Consider the following 23,122-nt stretch of genomic DNA (forward strand, 5'->3'; position numbering starts at 1 on the left):
TGGCGTGAACCCGGGAGGCGGAGCTTGCAGTGAGCCGAGATGGCACCACTGCACTCCAGCCTGGGTGACAGAACAAGACTCTATCTCAAAAAAAAAAAAAAAAAAAAAATTCTTACTAATATCAATCATCTATTAAGTTTCAAGTATTATACCCAAAAGCAGTGAGGGGAAAAAGCCCTTTCCCTCTGACTGTGATGCCATAGCAACTTTGAGTATACATAAATATCTACTTTTAAAGTTCTAGATAGCACGGTCTTAGCTTTGGCACATTAATATATGATTGTGGAAAAGGAGGAAAGCCAAACGCAATTGCCTTAAAACCTTCACACTAAAAGCTACTGAAAATGAAGCCCAATATAAATGTTAATGTTTTCTTTTTTTTTATTATTATAGATCAGGAGCTACTGTGGCTTGCAAACCATGTTCTTGCACAATACTGGCTGACATGAAAAAATAGATGCAGAGTGACAGTATCACTCTTGGATATATAAAATCCACGCCAAAAACATCCTTAAATAAAAATAAAGTTCTATAAAACTTTATAAAGTAAGAGATAAAATTTACCACAAAGATAAAATAATCACAAATGTTTACACATTTAATAGTATATCTCATATGAGAAAAAAACTATTAAGAATAAATGGAGACATAAACAAACCCACAGTCATATTGCCAACTTTAGTACACCCCTAAGAGACCATGTAGAGCGGGCATCCAGTTCACTGTCTGTTTTTTCACAGCCTGCAAACTTAAGCCTAAATTAATATTTTCAAATGGTTGAAAAAAATCAAAAGAAAAATATTTTGTGATACATATAAAAACCCTTAACAAACTAGGCATTGAAGGAACATACTTAAAAATAATAAGAGCCATCTATGAAAAAAAAAAATACAGTCAAGATCATACTGAATGGGCAAAAGTTGGAAGCATTCCCCTTGAAATCCAGAGCAAGACAAGGATGCTCTCTTACACCACTTCTATTCAACATATTACTGGAAGTCCTAGTCAAAGCAATCAGGCAAGAGAAAGAAATATAAGGCATACAAATAGGAAGAGAGAAGTCAGACTATTTCTATTTGCAGACTATATGATTCTATACCTAAAGAACTCCATAGTTTCTCTCCAAAAGTTCTTTGATCTGATAAACTTCAGCAAACTCTCAGGATACAAAATCAGTGAACAAAAATCAGTAGTATTTGTATATGCCAACAACATCCAATTCAAGAACACAATCCCACTGACAATAGCCACAAAAAAGAATAAAACACCTAAGAATACAACTAACTAGGGAAGTGAAAGATCTCTACAACAAGAATTACAAAACACTGCTGAAAGAAATGAGATGATTCCAAAAAAAAACATGGAAAAACACCCCATGCTCATGGATAAGAAAAATCAATATTGTTAAAGTGTCCATACTGCCAAAAGCAATTTACAGTTTCAATGCTATTCCTACCAAACTACCAATGATATTCCTTACAGAATTAGAAAAAACTTTAAAAATTCATATGGATCCAGAAAACAGCCTGAATAGCCTAGGCAATTCTAAGCAAAAAGAACAAAGTTGGAAGTATCGCGTTACCCAACTTCAGACTATGCAACAAAGCTATAGTAACCAAAGCAGCATGGTACTGGTACAGAAACACATAGACCAATGAAACAAAATAGCACAGAAATAATACAATTCACCTACAACCATCTGATTTTCATCAAGGTCAACAAAAACAAGTAAAAGAGAAAGGAAAAAACTCCCTGTTCAATAAACAATGCTGGAATAACTGGCTAGCCATACACAGAAGGCTGAAATTGTACCCCTTCCTTATACCATACACAAAAAATCAACTCAAGATGAATTAAAGACTTAAATATGAAGCCTAAAACTATAAAAACCCTGGAGAATAACCTAGGAAATAACATTGTGGACATAGGCCTTGGCAAAGATTTCATGATGAAGACCCCAAAAGCAATTGCAACAAAACCAAGTTGACAAATGGGACCTAATTAAACAAAAGAGCTTCTGCACAGCAAAAGAAACTATCAACAGAATAAACAAATACCCTACAGAACGGGAGAAGATATTTGCAAACTATGCATCCAGTAAAGGTCTAATATCCACGATCTATAAGGAACTTAAATTCACAAGCAAAAAACAACTCCATTAAAAAGAAGAAAAAAGACATGAACAGACACATCTCAAAAGACGACATACAGGCGGCCGACAAGCATATGAAAAAAAACACAACATCACTAATGGAAATGCAAATCAAAACCATGAGATACGATCTCACACCAGTCAGAATGGTTATTACTAAAAAGAAAAAAATATCAGATGTTGGCAAGGTTGCAGAGAAAAAGGAACACTTAAACAGTGTTGGCAGGATAAATTAGTTCAGCTACTGTGAAAAGCAGTCTGATTATTTCCCAAAAACTCAAAGCAGAATTACCATTTGACCTGGCAATCCCATTACTGGGTATACACCCAAAAGAATATAAATCATTCTACCAGAGACACATGCACACACATGTTCATCGCAGCACTATTCACAATAGCAAAGACATGGAATCAACCTAAATGCCCATCAACAGCAGACTGGATAAAGAAAATGTGGTACATACATACTATGGAATACTACACAGCCATAAAAGAATAATATCATGTCCTTCGAAGCAACATGGATGGAGTTGGAGGCCATTATCCTAAGAGAACTAACATAGGAACAGAAAACAAAATACCATGTTTTCACTTATAAGTGGGAGCTAAACACTGAATACAAAGAAAGGAACAACAGATACCAGGGCCTACTTGAGCGGGGCAGGTGGAAGGATGGTGAGGGTCAAAAAAAACTACCTATTAGGTGCTATGTTTGCTACCTGGATGACAAATCATTTGTACACTAAACCCCAGTGACATGCAATTTAACCATGTAACAAACCTGGATATGTACTCCTGAAACCCAAAATAAACGTTGGAATAAAAAAGTTTGAGGGCAAAAAGCAAATAAAACTGTAATGTGTTTTATACCATAACAATAAATCTAAAGATTTAGATGAAATGGATCACTTTCTAAGAAAACATCAATTACCAAAATTAACTCTTGAGATACAGTATCTGAATCATCATAGGAAGGACTGGGGAAAAAAATAAGTCTACTCCTAAAATGAAGAACTGATTTTTTGGGTAGTTTCTACCTAAATCTAAAGAAAATATAAAACAGTAGAAGATGAAAAATTTTGAGAAAGATAATAAGCCTGGGCTTGAAAAATAATGAAGCATGTTATAAATTCACAGTATTTAAAACAATAATAAATTTTAAAACAAATACAGAATTCAGATTAATACAATACTATCATTTTGGGAGATCACTGAGATTAAACAACACACTTCTAACTAATACACAGGTTTAACTGACTGAAAACGAAAATATCAAAATCTGTAGGAAGCAGGTAAAGCAGTACTGAGAGGGAAATTTACAGCACTAAGTAGTTATATTAAAAAAGGGAAAAAGCTCTCAATCTAAGTTTCCGTCTTTAGAAACTAGAAAATAAGCCCAAAACAAGCAGATGGAAGATAAGAAGGCTGAGAACAGAAATCAATAGAGTTTAAAACAGAAAAATCTATGTGGAAAGATAAGCTAGTTCATTGAGACAATTAATAAAATTTATAAACTACTACCTAGACTGAGAGAGAAAAAAAGAAGAGGCAAGTTATTAGGGAGTGAAATAGAGATCACTACAGACCATCAGACATTAAAAAGATAAGGTAGTTACTAGGAACAACTGTTACACACACAAATTCAATAACTTGAATTAGACCAACTTCTTAAAAAACACAAACTTACCTAAACTCATCCAATATGAAATAATTTGAATGTCCTATAAACTATTAGAGTAACTGAATTCATAATTTAAAAAAAAAAAAACTCCCAAAAAAGAAATCTCTAGGTCCAAATTGTTACACTGTAGGATTCTACCAAATGTTTAAAGAATTAACACTAATCTTCTGCAAGCTCAGGAGGGGAGAAAAATGAATTATTTCCCAACTCATTTTATGAGGTCAACACTGCTCTGATCACAAAACCAGACAAGACAGTAGGAAAAAAGAAAAGGACAAACCAACATCCATCATGAACACAGATACAAAAAACTTTAACAAAATCAAACCAAATCCAATCCAGACACAGAGATATAGATAAATATTACGTTTGGCATAAGGTTTTCCCAGGAATGCAAGTTCAATTTAGCATTTAAAAATCAATGCAAGCTGGACGCAGTGGTTCACTCACACCTGTAATCCCACCACTTTGGGAGGCCGAGGCAGGCAGATCTCTTGAGGCCAGGAGCTCAAGACCAACCTGGCCAACATGGTGAAACCCTGTCTCTACTAAAAATTCAAAAATTCGCCAGGCGTGGTGGCTCATGCCTGTAATCTCAGCTACTTGGGAGGCTGAGGCAGGAGAATTGCTTGAACCCAGGAGGTGGAGGTTACAGTGAGCTGAGATCTGAGATCGTGCCATTGCACTCCAGCCTGGACAACAGAGTGAGACTTCATCTCAAAAAAAAAGAAAAAAAAATCAATGCAATATACCACATTAATAGACCAATTAAAAACCTACTAGAACCAATAAGTGACTTTAACAAGATTATACAATTCAGGGTCAATTTTTTTAAAAAACCAATCGTATTTCTGTATATTAACAACAAAAGGGCAATTCAAAATATAATATCATTTACATCAAAAACATTAAAAGCTTAGAAATAAAAACGTAATAAATTATGTGTAAGATCTGTACACTGAAAACTATAAAATATCACTAAAAAATTGGCCAGGCACGGTGGCTCACACCTGTAATTCCAGCACTTTGGGAGGCCGAGGTGGGCGGATCACCTGAGGTCTGGAGTTCGAGACCAACCTGGCAAACACGGCAAAACCCTGTCTCTACTAAAAATGCAGAAATTAGCTGGGCGTGGTGGCACATGCCTGTAATCCCAGCTACTCAGGAGGCTGAGGCAGGAGAATCACTTGAACCCAGGTGGCAGAGGTTGTATTATTGACATAAAGATAGACAGACCAATGAAACAGAATAAAGATTCACAAATCTACTGATGCATATAGTAAACTGATTTTCAACAAAGAGGAAAGGTAATTAAATGGGAAATTGAATTCAGTATTTATAAATGCCAAATAAAGGCCGGGTACAGTAAGTCACGCCTGTAATCCCAGCATTTTGAGAGACCTAGGCAAGTGGATCACTTGAGGTCAGGAGTTTGAAACCAGCCTGGCCAATATGGTGAAACCACACCTCTACTAAAAGTATAAAAATTAGCCAGGTGTGGTGGTACGCACCTGTAATCCCAGCTACTTGGGAGGCTCAGGCACAAGAATGGCTTGAACCTGGGAGGCAGGAAGTTGCAGTGAGCAACTGCAGTTACAGTTGAGCCACTGCATTCCAGCCTGGGCGACAGTGAACTCTTTTCTCTAAATACATAAATAAGTAAGTATAAATAAATACTCAAATAAAAATAAAAACATGTCCACATAGAACCATAGGCAAATGTTTACTCATAATCATCCAAAACAAAAAACAACCCATGTGCCCGTAGGATAGATAAAAACTGTGCTACATCCATACAACGCAATGCTATTCAGCACACACACAAATTTATAACATGCAACAACATGGATGAATCTCAACAGCAGCATGAAAAGTGAAAGAAGCCACACTCAAAGGCTATAAACTATCTGATTCTACAAATAGGACTTCTGCAAAAAGCAAAACAATTGGAATCAGATCAGTGGTTGCCAAGTGGGGTGAGGACTAACTACAAAGGAGCAAAAAGTAGCTTTCTGGAGTGATGGAAATGTCATACACTTCTCTTGTAGTAAAATTATCCCCATATAATCGCAGTTGCGCTTTCTCTGGTTTCAGTTACCCACAGTCAACTGTTGCCTGAAAATATTAATAATGGAAAATTCTAGAAATAAAGAATTCACAAATTATAAATTGTACTCCATTCTAAGTAGTGTGATTAAATCCCACACCATCTCACCCAGGAGGTGAATCATCCATTTCTCCAGCTCATCCACACTGTATATGCTATCCACCCACTGGCATGTAGTGCCATCTTGGTTATCAGACCAACTCTCAGTATTGCAGTATTTGTGTTCCAGTAAACCTTATTTTACTTAATAATGGACCCAAAGTGCAAGAGTAGTGATGCTCTCATATTGTTATAATTATTCTATTTTATTATTAGCTATTGTTAATTTCTTACTATGCCTAAATTAAATCTTATAGGTATAAGAAAGGACTACTGTATACATTCTTCAAAACTCAAATTATAGCATTTTATGTAAATGTAATCTTTAAAAATCTTAAAAGCTGCATGTAAATTATACTTCAATTATCATATTAAAATTTGATTTTTCTAAAATTGCAGGTAAATGTTTACATATATCCCACTCAACAACACTAGAAGCAAAAAGAACTTGTCATAATAAAATTGAAACAACCCAAATGTCTGTTAACAAAGGAATAGATCATTAATGGTGGTAGAAGTATACACTAGAATACTATACAGCAGTATAACATAACTACTATCATACTAAACAACATAGATAAAATTCAGAGACATTATGCTAAACAAAAGAATGCTAGCGCAGGCCATACATAATCAATGATGGTAAGTCAGAACACTAGAAATGGGTAGGATATAAGGTGTCACCATATAGACTCTGAAGAGTCACAAGCTAAACCTACTGCGCATTAGAAATTTTGTATCTTGGCCGGGCGCGGTGGCTCACGCCTGTAATCCCAGCACTTTGGGAGGCCGAGACGGGCGGATCACGAGGTCAGGAGATCGAGACCATCCTGGCTAACAAGGTGAAACCCCGTCTCTACTAAAAAAATACAAAAAACTAGCCGGGTGTGGTGGCGGGCGCCTATAGTCCCAGCTACTCGGGAGGCTGAGGCAGGAGAATGGCGTGAACCCGGGAGGCGGAGCTTGCAGTGAGCTGAGATCCGGCCACTGCACTCCAGCCTCGGCGACAGAGCGAGACTCCGTCTCAAAAAAAAAAAAAAAAGAAATTTTGTATCTTGACCTGAGCAGTGGTTATAAGGAGGGATGTATGTGGGTGTGTATTGGAATGGAGCTATTTTTAAAGATTAATATTCCTATGTACTTCACTGTATGTTAGACATCAACAAAAAAAAAATAATCACAGGAAATACTTATACTTTATTTCACTCTCTACCTTAGAAGAAGTACTGAATGGAAATAAAGGCCTCATCTGCGAGAAAAGAATCCTTAAGTCCCCAAGATGTACTATAGATGACAGAATGCACTGTCGTGGCTGTAAGTTCCTATCTCGTCATCACTTTGTCGCAATTCCACATCTGCAACTAGCCATGAGATAAGAGAAAAGGCCAGATGACGTATATACCCTACACCAAGAATGCAAGAATGAAGAATGAAGTTGATAACAACCTACGAGCTGGCTTTTAGGAGCTGTCAGAACTCTAGGAGAACAAAGAAGCCTTCTATTAAGGCAGAAGATAATCCTGCTTCCTAATATAGAAAAGAGGAAAGGATTTTATATTCAAACAACTTCTCCCCTATATCCCATGAGTAACACATTTTTTCTCAGGTAGTTAGAAAACAAGAATTTTTATTCAATAAAGTTATAACTGGCTTTGAGAAGCATACCACTGCATGGCAGTTATATATTACTAGTAAAATACACATCTTGACCATATCCCAGAAAAGCAAGGTACTTGTTTTGATAGAAAAACATGTATCAAAATTCACCTATTGATATATCAGAAAATTACTGTTGCTATGCTGTTGTACTTAGAATTTCAAAGTAATCTATCATGTTTCTACATCACTGTAGCCAATATAAGTAATCAAGAACATGTTAATCTAAATAAAATTTATAACTTAATATTAATAAAACTTTGACATGAACATGCAATGTAAAAGGTAGTTATAAAACTTATAGCTATGTGAGTTAATTTGAAGAAACAGAAAGTATGCCATCAAAGTAACATTTCAAAATGTGTACAGGTGAAACAGAGACACTTTTACAAGGAAACACTTTTTATGTATCTTTAGTAGCCGCCAAACTCAGGGAGCAATGGGAAGGCCTCATTTAGATGTTTTACTTAAAAATGCATATGACACACTATTCTTTGGGGTTTAGAGAATAAAACAATAGTTTACCAGCCAAAGAAGAACTATAACCCTAATGTAGGCATGTAGACCCTAACCATATAGATTTATAGACCCAGAAAACATACCATAGGTACCTCTTATTGGAAATGGCAGGTTCCACTCTCAAAATTGAGTGTGGATAGCAGGCATCTATAACAATCCCAAACACATGCTACTTAGATGAGATCCAGATACTATGAAAAGTTGCCAAAATATGTCAGTTAATGGCCAAACATGCTCCTAATAAAAGTTTACTGTAGTGCCGCTGAAAATAGTTCAGAATTCTTTGGCCTGGACAAATACTGTTAAATTTAGATAGTCCAGTGCTACCACACTTGACTGGAATACAACCTCTGCGGTTCTTCAGGTTTGTTATCTCTCCTTCACTTGCCTTGTCTCTGAGCTTATTCATCACTCACAACATGTCACGTAACACAGCAAATCTTCCTCTGTTTCCTGGAATAGTCTATCTGAAGAGATACTCTACGAGTGCTTTCGGTAAAGGAATCACACCTTAACTAAAAGGTAAATAAATTAACAAAGCTCAGTAATGAAGATGAAAATAATACAAATAACATAAAATTTAAAGAATCTTTATTCACCAAGAGAAGGAAAATATGAATTGTTATTACTAAAAGAACTGTGCATTTAATATAAAATCTCCATCTTAACTAAGCCCTTGTAATTATTTATGGAGTGTATTATTACATATTTCTCTAAAAACAACAAAAAATCATTCTATCAGTCACCCCTTCCTCAGTGACCCATTATACTGAAGTCTGCATCTTGACCCTCAAAGTTTATACTATAGAATAAACTGTTTTCAATAATCTCATTATTTCTTCAATGTGTTTTTATCACTAACTCTGTAAGCTTTTTGACATCCTAATACGATTTACTGAAATAACAATTCAAGTAAATTGAGTTACTGGAAAGGTAAAAGACCCTGAAAAAAATGATTAAAAAAAAAACTGATAAGATATATGTGTGTGTGTGTGTGTGTATATATATATAACATCTTAAAAATGCATATGCATGAAGATAAAGGGAACTCAAAATATTTCTGATTTCCAACATGCTAAACAAGTAAATTACTATTATCTCTCTTCTTTTGGAGGGAGAAACATATTTCCTCTTAAAAATCAATGCAGTTTATATCTCATCTGTTAGTATTATCATGTCTAAAAAATTCCAACCAAGAAATGAGCCATGCATGCAACATGATCTCATTACAATCATAGTGCAAAAGTGAAGAGAAGAAATGGTTTATCCAAGACAGACAGTAACGTACTTTCTTTAAGCAAATCAATTAGAAGATTAGGTAAAACAAATGAAGCTTGTTTTCAAATTAAGGTTAATCATGGACTTTACTTATAAAACAAACAGAATGTAGTGTTTTCCAAGCATTTTGTTGCTATAACTTACTTTTTAAAATTTAAGATAAAATATAAACAGAATTTAATGAATCAAATCCCTTGTAATTAACAAACTAGAAAACAAAAACGGAAAAAAAATTAATGATATAATTGACATTTTATGAAAACAGGCATCTATGAAACTGAAATAAAAGAAGTTTATCAAAATGAAGTACTTAATACAATGTAGTTCTATTTTGGATCTTGCCCAAGGTTATGAATAGCAAATGTACTACACTATATAACCAGCTTCTACTAAAAGAAAGCTATAGCACAGGTGCTAACATTTTAATTTATTTTAAAAATCAGACTAACAGCATATATTTAATCAAGTCTTCTATCATATTCTCAAGGGATAAAAATATTTGATAGTCATGCACTGCATAATGTTTCTGTAAATGCTGCACCCTTAAGATTATATCAATTCTTACTGTATCTTTTCTATATTTAGATATATTTAGGTACACAATAACACTGTGTTACAAATTGTTTACAGTATTTAGTACAATAACATTCTGTACAGGTTTGTAGCTTAGGAGCAAATACCATATAGCCTAGGTGTGTAGTCGTTAGTCGACTATACCATCTAGGTTTGTGTAAGTACACTCTACGATGTTTACACAATAAAGAAATTGCCTAATTTCTCAGAATGTATTCCTGTCATTAAGTGACAAATATGTTAAGGGACCAAAGCACTGCCTACATTATCTTGAAATGTAGCAATGAATTTTTCTAAAAGGATATAAAAGAAACTATTTTTTACTTTTTTTTGTTAAATTTTAAGTTCTGGAATACATGTGCAGGACATGCAGGTTTGTTACATAGGTAAACGTGTGCCATGATGGTTGCTGCACCTATGAACCCATCACCTAGGTATTAAGCCCCGCATGCATTAGGTATTTATGATGATGCTCTCCCTCCTCCAAAAAAAAAAAAAAAAAAACTATTAAAGGGAGCTATCTTGAGGGGAGAGGGAGCATGCTTTTACTTTCTATCAATTGGGATTTATATGACTTTTCTTACCATTTACATATTATTTTTTTCTTTTCTATCTGTGCAGTTATGGGTCACTAATGTTTTCTTCTTTCATATGTTAAAAATACCATATTTAAAATGGTCTCAGGAGTCAACAATAATCTCATGGTGAAACTGCTGAGTGGAATTCAGACAGCTCCCTGTATATGCATAGGTGATAAAACAGGAACAAGTTGATTGCTGATGCCGATGTCTTTTTTTTTATCTCCAGAGTCTAGTTCATCACTGGTCTACAGTACACAATTAACAAAAAGAGGATAAGTAGCTAAAACACCCTAGGGATATTTATCAGCCTTTAAAAAAATCCAAAAGTATTTCCAACAGCAAAAACAGGTATTGTAATTAGCATACTATAATAGTAATTATGGCAGTGGTTCCTTTCCTGTATCATGAGTTTGTGCCCTGATACTCAGCACAGCACCTGACAATGTTTATTAACTACTGACTGATATGAAAATTTGGAGATTTCTACAGAAGGTTACCATTTTGTTAGCAATGATATGGGTAATAGTAAGAAATATCTACACTTAAAAGATTATAGCTCAAAGATCATATGCAAACCTATGTTTGATTAAAAATCATGCTTTCTGGCCAGGCACAGTGGCTCACACCTGTAATCCCAGCACTTTGGGAGACCAAGGCAGACGGATCACAAGGTCAAGAGATTAAGACCATCCTGGCCAACATGGTGAAACTTCATCTCTATACTAAAAATACAAGAATTAGCTGGGCGTGGTGGCGCACACCTGTATTCCCAGCTATGAGGGAGGCTGAGGCAGGAGAATCACTTGAACCTGGGAGGCGAAGTTTGCAGTGAACCAAGATCATGCCACTGCACTCCAGAGCGAGACTCCGTCTCAAAAATAAATAAACAAATAAATAAATAAATCATGCTTTCTGACCCTTTAGGTCTAGCCTCATTTCAGTCAGACCTAGGAAACTTCGACTAATCTGCACAACTAATTTTAGTTTGCTACAATATAGACATAAATTTGAAAGACAGTCTTCAATGGCCATACTCTGTTCTATTTTGGAAGTGTGAAGTTTCAAGAGCATATTTTTATTGTCTAACATTCATTATATGGACTCATACTTATCCAAATATTGAATTTTGGGTTATTTTATTTTTTCAAGTTAGCTAAGGGGAAAAAAATCAATGTATTAATACTGGAGTCAACAATCAACTTTTCAGATTTCCACAGTATCCTCAATTAAGCAATAAGTCCATTGAGAAAAGAATACATTAACAGGGCAGCCTTATAAATGACTTTGCTGAAGGCATCCTCTTGATCCTAATGTTGGTCCTGGAGCCCACTCATCATCTTTGACCAACTCAAAGGCAAATTAAATCAGCAGATGATGAGATGTTCATGTCCTTTTGCTATGCTATGCAAGCTTTTAATTTGGAGATGAGTTAAGGATGAAGTACAGTTTTCCTGAAATATAGCAAAACCATGTACAACTCTCAGTAGCTCAATTAAGTTGCTGGCAAAAAGTTACAATGCTTACATATTAGGAAGTTGGGTTTATTTCCACTGGGACATTTTTACATCTTTTGCTTTATAAAGTAAATATGAATTCCACATATCAAAATCTATTTTCATAACCTTCTCAAGAATGTATCTATGCTGAAAAATCAAGGGTCAGTTGTAATTTTACTCTACAAACTTAAAGAGGGCTGTGTAACTGAAGCATAGAAGCCATTATGTTTTAGAGGTTCTCACCTGAAGCAATCAAGAACCTATCTTAAATGTTGATATTATCAAAGCCTAAATAAAAGCTCAGATCTACATTAAGGTAGGATTACCTCCCTTCATCCTTACAGCAGGAGCACTGATCAAAAAGCCACTTGATCTAAACTAAAAGTGCAATTTCTTTAGTTGCTTAGTTGGTACAGTCATGTCACTCAGGATGTTTACTAATTCAGAGTTTAATTCTCACCCCAAAAATGTGTATTTTTAGCTCATTTTCTCAAAGAAGTTTCTCTAATTATAAAGAAATGTAACTGACCAAATCTCAAAAATTATTACATTTCAAATACAAATCAAATTCATTCATAAGCCTGATCACCCTTACATGCACTAATGTTTAGGAATAACAAGCTTACAGAACCAACAGAAGAAGAATGAGAATTTATCAGATTTATTTACACAGATGGTAATCATAGTGTAGTTTTTTAAGGTTTATAATGGCAAAAATTATATCCCCTGATATGCAATAAGATAATCACAAATTATGGTGTATTTATACGCCAAACTCACATTTACATAGTAAAAATAAGTCATTAAAATTTGTAACATATATTTTTAATAAATAGCACATAAAAATACCCAAACATATTTAAAATTATTCTTCAATGAACAGGTGATGTTTTAGGGTTTTTTAATAGAGTTTTTGAAAGCTTAACATGCCTGAAAACAAGGACGTTTTTTTAAACTGCATTCCTTACCTAACAAAGTGCCTGACAACCAGTAAACCAGTAGTTTAACTAAAGAAATGAATTAAAAACTGACTTTTTGTGAAATGTACATGTTTAATTATTTTAACAAAATTAGCTAACATTAATAGCTACTTTAAAAATAACATTTTTCAAGCTAGTTTAGTATAATCAGAACATTTAGGCTTCAAAGAGACTTTAGAAATTAATTCAATCTGCCATCCATTTATTTATGAGAAAACTACAGTACAGAAAGATTTATTTTCTGAAAATCATAGAGCAAGGTAGTGAGAGAGGACAAAAAAATGAGAATGACAGTTCCAATTCAACTCCTTATTAATATTACTTGACCAACCTACAACCACTCCAGAAATCTCTTATGGTTAAACAAAACTATAGAAAGCCATTGTTTTGGACTGAGCCTTAATTGCCCACACAAAACCAGAATGGAGTCACTCTGGTTTGTTTTGAACTCAGTCTTAACAGACCAGACCAAACAAGAATGGAGCCACTTCTGCTGGGAGCCACATAATCAAACTGAACTTCAACATCAGCAAGTTTTCCAAAAACAACAGGATATTCACAGCAACCAATCAGAAAGGGCCCAGTTTACCTGAATTAGCATGATAAAGAAGTCTGTTTTAACCTTATAAGTAATTTATAATAACCAATTCACTTTTTGTTCCTTCTTTCTTTAGCCTCTTTCTGCCTAGAAAGCCCACCTCCTCCACTTAGCTCATCTGATGGCCTATGATAGAGATACTGCCCAATTCATGAATCATTAATCAAAGCCAATTAGATAATTAGACTCAATTTGTTGAAATTTTGTTTTTTGATGTTACACACATGTCAAAGTGTGAACAAGTTAAAGAATTAAGTGAAAATATTAGAAAAATATTTTCAGAGGCAATCATTAGGGACAAAGAAAATTAGTTTATCTAAGTTTCTGAGGGCCTTTATTCTCTCTTCTTTCAACTTACCCTTTTTATGAGTTCACTTGTAATGGAAAAACAATATTCTAAATATTCATTAACTACAAAAATATCTTATTGAGCCTTCTAAGGGATAAGCAGTGTGTAGAGCTTAGAAAAAATAAATCAGTCTCTATTCATGAAGTTTATGACAAAGAAAATAAATATACCTATATAATATAGAAAGTCCCCCTCCGACTTCAGATTTATCTGACTTTTCTGAATTATAAGAGATATTCACTTATTACTTATATAATTAGAAATTAAGAACAAGAAAACAGGGCTTCTCCCCACCTAATTCTGAATAATGAAGGAGTTTCGTAAGAACAAGACAGTAAGGAAAGTATTTCAGATAGAAGAAATAACATATAATGGCAGAGTTGTCAAATCGTTATGGGAGGCATACATGGCAATGGACAGATCAGGAAAGAGTTTTTTTTTTGTAGTTCTGTAAAGAGTGGGCTTTTCATCTTGAAAGAGAAATCAATGAAAAGTTCTTAGCGTATGAATGACAATCAGATGTGCACTTGGATATCAGAGTAAAAACTGAGTAGGACAGGGTCATGACGGAGGGTAGAAAAACTAGTTAATAAACCTCTATGAAAGTTAAGAGGACAGTTGGTCAGGCTATGAGAACAAAGACTTGTATTTCACAATTTGCATTTGGTTTCTAAGTGAATGGGGAGTCTGGTAAAACCCAGAAAAGGTATGAGCCTCCAATTTCAATTTTGTATCAAAATCAGTGATGGTGCCACCACAAAGTTTGCGAATGCGAGGAGCTCAAAGGGCTGAGATATCAACCACAAAGATAAGAAATTTAATGTGTCTGGAGAAACACTACAACCATTAAATTGAACTGGAACCTTCTTAACAATGTAACAGCATCATGATCTGGACTCGATAGAATTTTGAAGCAAGTATCTGGAGACCTAAGGGTTGGTTTTTGTTGTTAAATTTGTTTTGTGATGTATGTGTTTCCCTTTGTTATTTTTGGCTTTGGTTCTGTTTCCTTTGTTCAAAACATACACTTCTCTTAGAAGTCATACTGCTTATTATTACACGTGCTCATTTGACTCTCAATTGGGAATTTTTCTCCTGGTGTTATCTTGCACTAGTGGTTACCTTCCACATGTTAACTTTTCATTTCCATATTACTTGTATACTGATAAACAACAATTTCCTTGAAGCCACGCAGCATGCTATAGCATTTCTATCACTTAGAATGTTTAATAACTTTCCAAAAATTATGTAGACCTATATGAGTCCTTTTCTTAATCCATCTGGCCTCTCTTGACTCTCTTCTCCACCCCTCATCAAGATAAGGAAAGAGAATTTGTCCAGAATTCAGATATTTATGAAAAAATAAAATGTTTGGGTCTCCAGATTATCTGGCAAATCAAGTGAAAAGTGAAACTAGCTCCCCAAAATGACCCCTAAGCTTTATAGGTTACTTTATCATTGGGTTGTATTCACAGCTCCCCACCCCAGTTAATGAGTAAATCTTATTTCCTCCTCCCTATTGCCCTAGGAAGAGAATTTCCATCCTCTCAATCTCAGACCACTATTCTCATTCGCAGTTTTGCTTAGATGTTTTTTGAACCAGTCCTTCCCCCTACGTAGCTTAAAAATTTAAGATGGTAATTATCAAGCCCTCAAGTACCCTCAAGAGCTAGATAAACTCTTCCCCCTGGGTGTCTAGGAGATCTAATCTAAAAAAACTCCTTATCTTTGATGTATTGTGGACAACACAAAAATTGATTTGAAGCTTGTATTTTACTGTATATCTGTCTAAATATTAAAATGCTTTAATTTAGTCATCACTTAAATTAAGTTCTAGTCAAAAATTTCCAAAAAACTGTTCTATCTTGAAGCTTCTTTACCCTCCAGATACACCACTACAGACTGGAGTTTAAATACTCAACGTAAAAGATTACTACATACGTCACAGTGTCCTTTATAAAAAGTAACACAGCTGGGTGCGGTGGCTCACACCTGTAATCCCAGCACTTTGGGAGGCTGAGGCGGGCAGATCATGAGGTCAGGAGTTTGAGACCAGCCTGGGCAATATGGTGAAACCCCATCTCTACTAAAAATACAAAAATTAGCAGGGTACGGTGGCACATGCCTATAGTCTCAGCTACTTGGTAGGGTGTGGCAGGAGAATCGCTTGAACCCGAGAGGCGGAGGTTGCAGTGAGCCGAGATCACACCGTTCACTCTAGGCTGAGTGACAGAGTGAGACTCTGCCTCAAAACAAAAAAAATTAGTAATGCTTTTGAGGAATACATTTAAAATGCTACAAAACTATATAAAAACAAAAGTAAAGACATGAACCCAGGATTCAGTTAAAACTGAGGAAATACTAAATTCCATTTAGAGCTTAGTAAAAATAAATTTGTAATTATTTTCCCATCCAAGTTCAAAGACACTTTATCCTTAAGAATCCACCTTCTAAAGGAAAAAAGAAAATAAGTACTAACACTAAATGAACACTGTTGCAGGATCTCTGATAATCACTATGTACACTTCGTGTCATTAAACCATCACAAATACTACTGCACAGATTAAGCTGCTTAAGGAAGTTATTTGTATAAAGTCATGTGACCAAAAATACATTCAAACTATAGTGTGACTCCAAATGAAGATTGCGACAAAGCTCCTCAAAAAAAATTTCCAGCCTCTAGTTGAGGAATCATTGAGGAACAGTCTACTGATAACACTATAACTCATTAATACTTCTATTAAACAACTTTCTGTTTGGGCAATAAAAACAATGTTTAGTTAAAATGAAAATATAATACTTCCTAGACTTCCACGTGGGATCACCATCATCGTCATCTTCACTAGCTAACCCAAAGGAAAAAGGTAAACACAAAAACTCCCCACTCTTATACCAATATAAAAGTTAATTTTTTGAATCCATTTTCCAACTATGTCACACACAGTTGTTAGTATCCTTCTAAGGTGTATATATGCCTATGTATCTTTTTTAAGTAAACTTGTAAACTCGTGGTAACTAGGGCATATTTTATTCAATCTATGGCAGCTTCTTGGTTTATCCAACTAAGTATTACTAATTCCATTTTCTTAGAATGAGAAGTTCTTAGAACAATGATCACCTAAATTTCAAATGAATGTATAACTGGTAGACAAACTTAAAGCAGACTTTCTAAAACTATTTACAGTGCTCAAGAATGCACCTATTTTCATCTCAAAAATTTCTTAGTTACTATAGGCTACTCTAATGAAAGCTATATTCAAATTATAATTTTTTCCCACAATATGCCAATAGATTAGGAATTATAAACAGACAGATCTGGATTTGAATCCTCTGTCTGTTCTTTAGCGGTTGGTTATCTCTGACAAATTACTGTAAACCTCTTTAGGTTTCTAGGTTTTATATTATCAATCATCATTGGTAACTGATGGTACTGAGAGATCCTCATTATGTAAGGATTGAAAGAAAAATGGTTGTAGCACTAAGAAAAGTAACAAACATTATTCATGCGATTTCCTTAACTTGGGTTTTACTTTTAAGTTGTAAATTTTCCCTTGGCAATGTTCACAGAGTATCTTTGCTAAAATATTATTTTTCACTTAGTTTTAAGCTGATTCTTTAAATAACAAATGATTTGCTCTAGAGATGGATTTTCTTTCTTTGGAAGAAGCCAAGATCATCTCCATTTAAGGGCACATAAGCAGCTGCTGCTACACATTTTAGTTACCCATAAGAAAGTGAAGTGGGCTAAGTTCACTCTGTCATAAGCATTTAAAAAATTAAAGATTGCAAGTACCTCCTCTAAAATTAAAGAAGAGATTTAAGAATTAATATTTTCAAGTGTGGTGACTTAAGTAAATCTAACATGTAAGACAACAAATTAGATAAACAGAGGAGAATGATGCCTGGCTTTACAAAAAAATTATTTCCCCATTTCTACTGTAAGATAAACTGTTCTAGGAAGTTCAAAATATCCTCACTTACTAGTATCTCATTTGTATAGTAATATTCAGGAAAGCACCTGCTAGATTAAATGAGGCACATCCTTTTAAAAACATTACAAAACTTAAATTTCAACACATCAAACCTAAAAAGCCTCATTAACTGATATGCAACTGATTTGGAATCTGTAATTATTTCTTTTTTGCTATAAAGTTGCCCTTAATACTGCATCTGTTTGTAAAAAATTTATGAAGATTGTGTAACAATTTAAAGCAACTGTTTAAAAAAATCTTAAATACTTAAAAGTAGCATATTGTTATTTTGGGGGGGATTATATGTATCAGTTTAAATATAAGAATTACCATTCACAAATATATTGTTAAACTGCTAATTGAAGAAAACACAAATGAATTAAATACACTTATTAGTTCTTTAACTGTAAGATAAAAATCATTTTTTAAAACAAAAAGCAGTTACTAGCCTGATTTCCTCATACACACTCCTTCTCCCATACACACAACAAAATAAGAAAATAGGTATAAAATTTGATTGTGTAAAAATATTTCACTATTGTCTTGTTGAAAGCTAACATTATGAAGACGTGGTATTAAAGCAACAGCAGCAAGAATTCAATGAAAGTTGTTTTGCTTATACTTGTGTTTATTTTTCTCATAATTAAAATTCCTGTAGTAACTATTTTGGCTCTTCAACATCTTCACCATGAATATTCAATTATCTCTAAGCCTGAAGATGCATGAATCTTGAACAAAAGCTTTCTACCACCTCAAATTTATTTATTTTTTTTCATTTATCTGCCATATACTGTTTTAAATTAGAAACAAAAGATGAAGCACAAAGTGTTAATGACTTTTCCATACCTAAAGTAAGAAGTTCTAAAGTTTGGTTGTGCTGAGACTAAGTCTATGGCTAACCAATCGAAACTTCAGAATTCCTATGTGACATCATAAGACCTCCCTAGAACACTTTTTCTCCTCCACCTACTGCAACTGTTCCCATAAACCGGGTGACAGAGTCAGAAAACTCCCCAGCTAAACACCCATAAGACTTCATACAACACAATACTCTATATTGTGATGATCACAGCAGCCAAGGTAAGAAACAGATTTTATTGACTTTGGTAATTCTTACTTTCTGTAATTCTTTAATTCCTATAATTTCTATAATCTGAACTTTTAAAATAAGTTAATTTTATTAATATCAGTTCAAACTTAAGCAATAAAATGACATGACAAAGTGCTTAAATTTATAAATGCTTATCCATTTAGTGACAGTAAAAATGAGACAACTTTGAAATGAAAAAGGTCATATTCATCTTTGATCCTGGTTATTTGTTTGTCATTTTAATTTAACTTTCACTTTTATTTTGCTTTTCAAATGTGAATTTCTGCCAATTAAAAAAATCTTCCAATTATGTTACCATATTTGGCAGCAGTGGTTAATGTCTCCACACAAAAACAATGACTTAATTTTGTTATTTATTGCTCTGCTGAGAAACAGTGCAGAACTGAGTTATTTACATTTGAACTAATATGAATAGTCATTTGACTACAAACATGCACATTATCAGCATGCCTATTGCAATATTATCATAATTTCATACAGTGAATAATAATGAAATGGAGCTTAAGAATATATAATACAAGCTACTTTTAAAGTGCCCTTGAGGATGTTTCCCGTCTAAAGTCCAGTCACCTTTTAAGAAACATTTCTAAAAATTCCATGCTGTTAATAAATTGAGTTACTGATATTAAATTCAATATTGTATCATAAAGAAGTTTAGAAATTTTAAAACACTTTTCACAAACACATAAAAATCTGTTAGAGAATAGACACTTTAAAAAGTTATTTTGACACATGAATATTCTTAAGTATCTTATTTTCACACAAATTTGATTAAATGGATTTCTGTCTATTAATGCCTATAATTTTGTCAAGTTATTATCCTCCAGTGTTACTCCACTTCCTCTCTGAGATTTAGAAAGAAAGGAGAAAATAAAATAAATGCCAGGAATGGAGATGCCACAATCAATTTTATGACTTCCGTTTGAATTCTACCCTATTCTTTAAGTTACAATCCTCAATTTAGTAAATGAAACGTTTCCTCATTCTCAGATCTCTGTCAGGGCTTACAGAAAATTACATATATTTTATTTATTTTAACTTTCATATTTTATATATATGTTAAAATTTACCTCTAAAATTCTCAATTCCCATGACAAATGTTAACTCTCTTGCTCACTACAAATACGAACTTTGTAATTCTGTAAGCGGTTTTCCTTAAGACATACAAAAACATAATTTTTGTCTACCATTGAGGTATCCTAATTGCATCTCCATATCTCTATACTCATAATTTTCCTTTGCTATTACACAAAAGTCATTCAGTGTAGGTGTCTTATATGCTTATTTGTGCATTTTTATTCAAATATCAAATTACATTCTCACACTTCAAATTGGGTGTTCATGAGTTATTTTATTGTATCAGAATTTCACTTTATCACATATTGCTCTAAAAAGTACACAACCTCTGGATAGAGCAGAAATTCTATTAAAGTTACCCTTAGCTCACTAGTATGTCTCAGTTAATAGAAATTCCAGTTACAGAGACCGTTAAAATTTCAAACATAATGTGGTAGTACCATACATTATGTCCCAACTAGTTCATCTATACCTTAAGTTGCCAGTTAAGTATTGTCTTTGTTTATGAAGACATGTGGTTTAAAAGTAAGTGCTTAAAAAAGTGTTAGATGAAATAAATGGGAAAAATATAAAATGTTTAAATTAAGAAGTGTTAAGTTTTATAAACACATGAGTCAGAGTACATGCTTTACTAAAAGGCGTGACAGCACTATCATTTCCCAAAATCAAATATCAAATCTATTCTATTTGTATTTTAGTAGGCATAAAGGAAAATAATCGCATTTGGGTATATAATCATATCTTTAATTAGCGAGATTAAGAAACAATAAGAAAATATTGCATAAACACAATGGTTTCAGAAAATTTTAATGTATTTTAATGTTTTAATGTACTAATTACACATGTAATACTAAATTATGTAATATATTAAATTTTTAATTTAAAAACAAATTTAAAGTCTAGTTACCTCTCTAAATTAGACAATATATTACCAATCCCAGAAATGAGGAGGGCCAATTAAAACTTCTTCTTAAAGAACAATTTCCTAATGTACTGGTGTACACAAATATTTTATTTGGTCCCCTTAATTATATATTTGATACTGCATCCCTATTCTACAATTTAGGAACGATGCAAAAAGGTGAACTGCTCAAGATCACATAACTAAGAAAACAGGGAAACCTTAGCAGAAGTTTAGGTTTTGTCACTAAGCCACATGCACATCCTCTATATATTGACCAGCATGGCTTGAAGTAAATCATGACACTGATAAACCAAATTTGAAAGCCCCCAAACACTGTAAATGATACTCTAAAAGGCAAATTCAGAGAATACAAACTTCTATTTTAATTTAAAACCATTCCATTTCACTTAAATTCAATTTATACATCAGGCATTACATTCTTAATAGCCTAAATTATATTCTACTGATCATTTTCAAAACCAGAAATATACGAACATTACAGATGTCCTTAGTTATTAAGCAAAATAACTAACTGCAGTTAGACAAAATTCAAACTAACTGCACAGACTTCAAAAAATCATAACATACTCCAATCAATCAAAGTTTCCTTTTATTTGTTTCATTGCTAAAATACTCATACCTTCAATTCATCTGATACCTAAAATCCAAGTTAATATCTCCTCAAAACTTTCACAAAAACCACATTTCGATACTTTATTCTAGGTTCCCTATTAAATCCTCAGTCCTCAGCATTCCTCAGTTTTATTTCTGAATTCCCCCCTCCCCATACTCTACCATTTTAAATGTCCAAAACTATTTGTTTTGACATGTTTAATCAATCTTGCTTTGTTATTTGCTACAAAAATCCCTAACTTTCATCAAAACTGTGAATTAACAAAGAAATGATCATACTAGCAAAGTAAACCCAAAGGTAGAAAAATCAAGAAAATAATCCTTCTAAATTACAGTGGCATAAATTAGATAAGATGTAGTCTCTTTGTATATTTGCAGAAATAGCACATCAAAGTTCTTACCCAGAATAATTCTGAAGCATGTGTTACCAAATAAACACATGAAAATGAAGCCTGGATGTACAGCATACTCATAGTCAACTGAGGACCTCTAGTGCCTTTGAAAAGGTACTCCATCTTTAGTTTTCAACCCCCATCCCCTGCTCCCCCCACAAAAAAAAGGTTGACCAATACACTCACATTAATAGGGGGTACATTTATTAAGTGACATTCATTTCTCCTTAAGCCTTTCTCAATATTACCCCCCCATATTCTCTTCCCCCCAAAAAGATTCTGAAGTTCCAACTCCTACAGGGTTAAGAAGAGTATTTTACTTGTAAATAAACTTGTAAAGCATTGTTTCAATATTTAAAAAACAATAATGAAGGCAAACCTACAGACAATGTAGCAATAGCAATAAGCTAAATTGTCAATTTCAGAGAGAAAAATCTCTCTGTGCTGTTGTTTAATGAATTCTCCTCAAGACTTAACATGAGGAGCACTTCATTACGGGTCAATTTAGGAGTGAGAATATATTGATTTTTATGCATATACAATTATTTTCATAACCAGACAGAAGCACCTTGAAGATTCTTTCAAACGGCCAGTCTGGACCAACAAAGCTCTGGAATGTTGCTACCACAAAGTAACTTCAAACAGAATGTCCAAGTTTAGTATTAGGCAATCTCAAAAGGAAAATGACTCCACTGGAGTGAACTTTTGTAAGCCAACAGATTCATCATAAATCTAATGATGAACTGTCCTAATTTATTACCACAAGTCCAAAAAAGGGTGTATACACGCTCACTTATCGTTTACCTGTGGAAATGTCAGAAAGTAGTAGAAAAATAAAATAAAATTCCAAATAATCCAAATATAGACAAGCCCTGTTCATTCAAATTCAATCTATAGAAAATTCTAATCTTCTAAACCAAACAGATGGAAAAAACATCCTAGAGTATATCAGACTGTAGCCTTAG

The 23,122-nt window shown here is 33.7% G+C and overlaps 2 protein-coding genes across 2 annotated transcripts in view; one reads left to right on the top strand and one right to left on the bottom strand.

The window, feature by feature from the left end:
• The window catches only part of CEP85L (centrosomal protein 85kDa-like), a 217,006-nt gene that overhangs the window by 65,446 nt on the left and 128,438 nt on the right, over positions 1-23,122 (bottom strand). The window lies entirely within an intron of this gene.
• The window catches only part of PLN (phospholamban), a 15,251-nt gene continuing 11,135 nt past the window's right edge, over positions 19,007-23,122 (top strand). The window contains exon 1 of the mRNA XM_011980615.1: positions 19,007-19,120. The gene's annotated coding sequence lies outside the window, so the exon portion shown is untranslated. The remainder of the gene's footprint in view (positions 19,121-23,122) is intronic.

This window comes from Mandrillus leucophaeus, unplaced genomic scaffold (genome assembly GCF_000951045.1).
Source record: "Mandrillus leucophaeus isolate KB7577 unplaced genomic scaffold, Mleu.le_1.0 Scaffold1047, whole genome shotgun sequence".
Lineage (NCBI taxonomy): Eukaryota > Metazoa > Chordata > Mammalia > Primates > Cercopithecidae > Mandrillus > Mandrillus leucophaeus.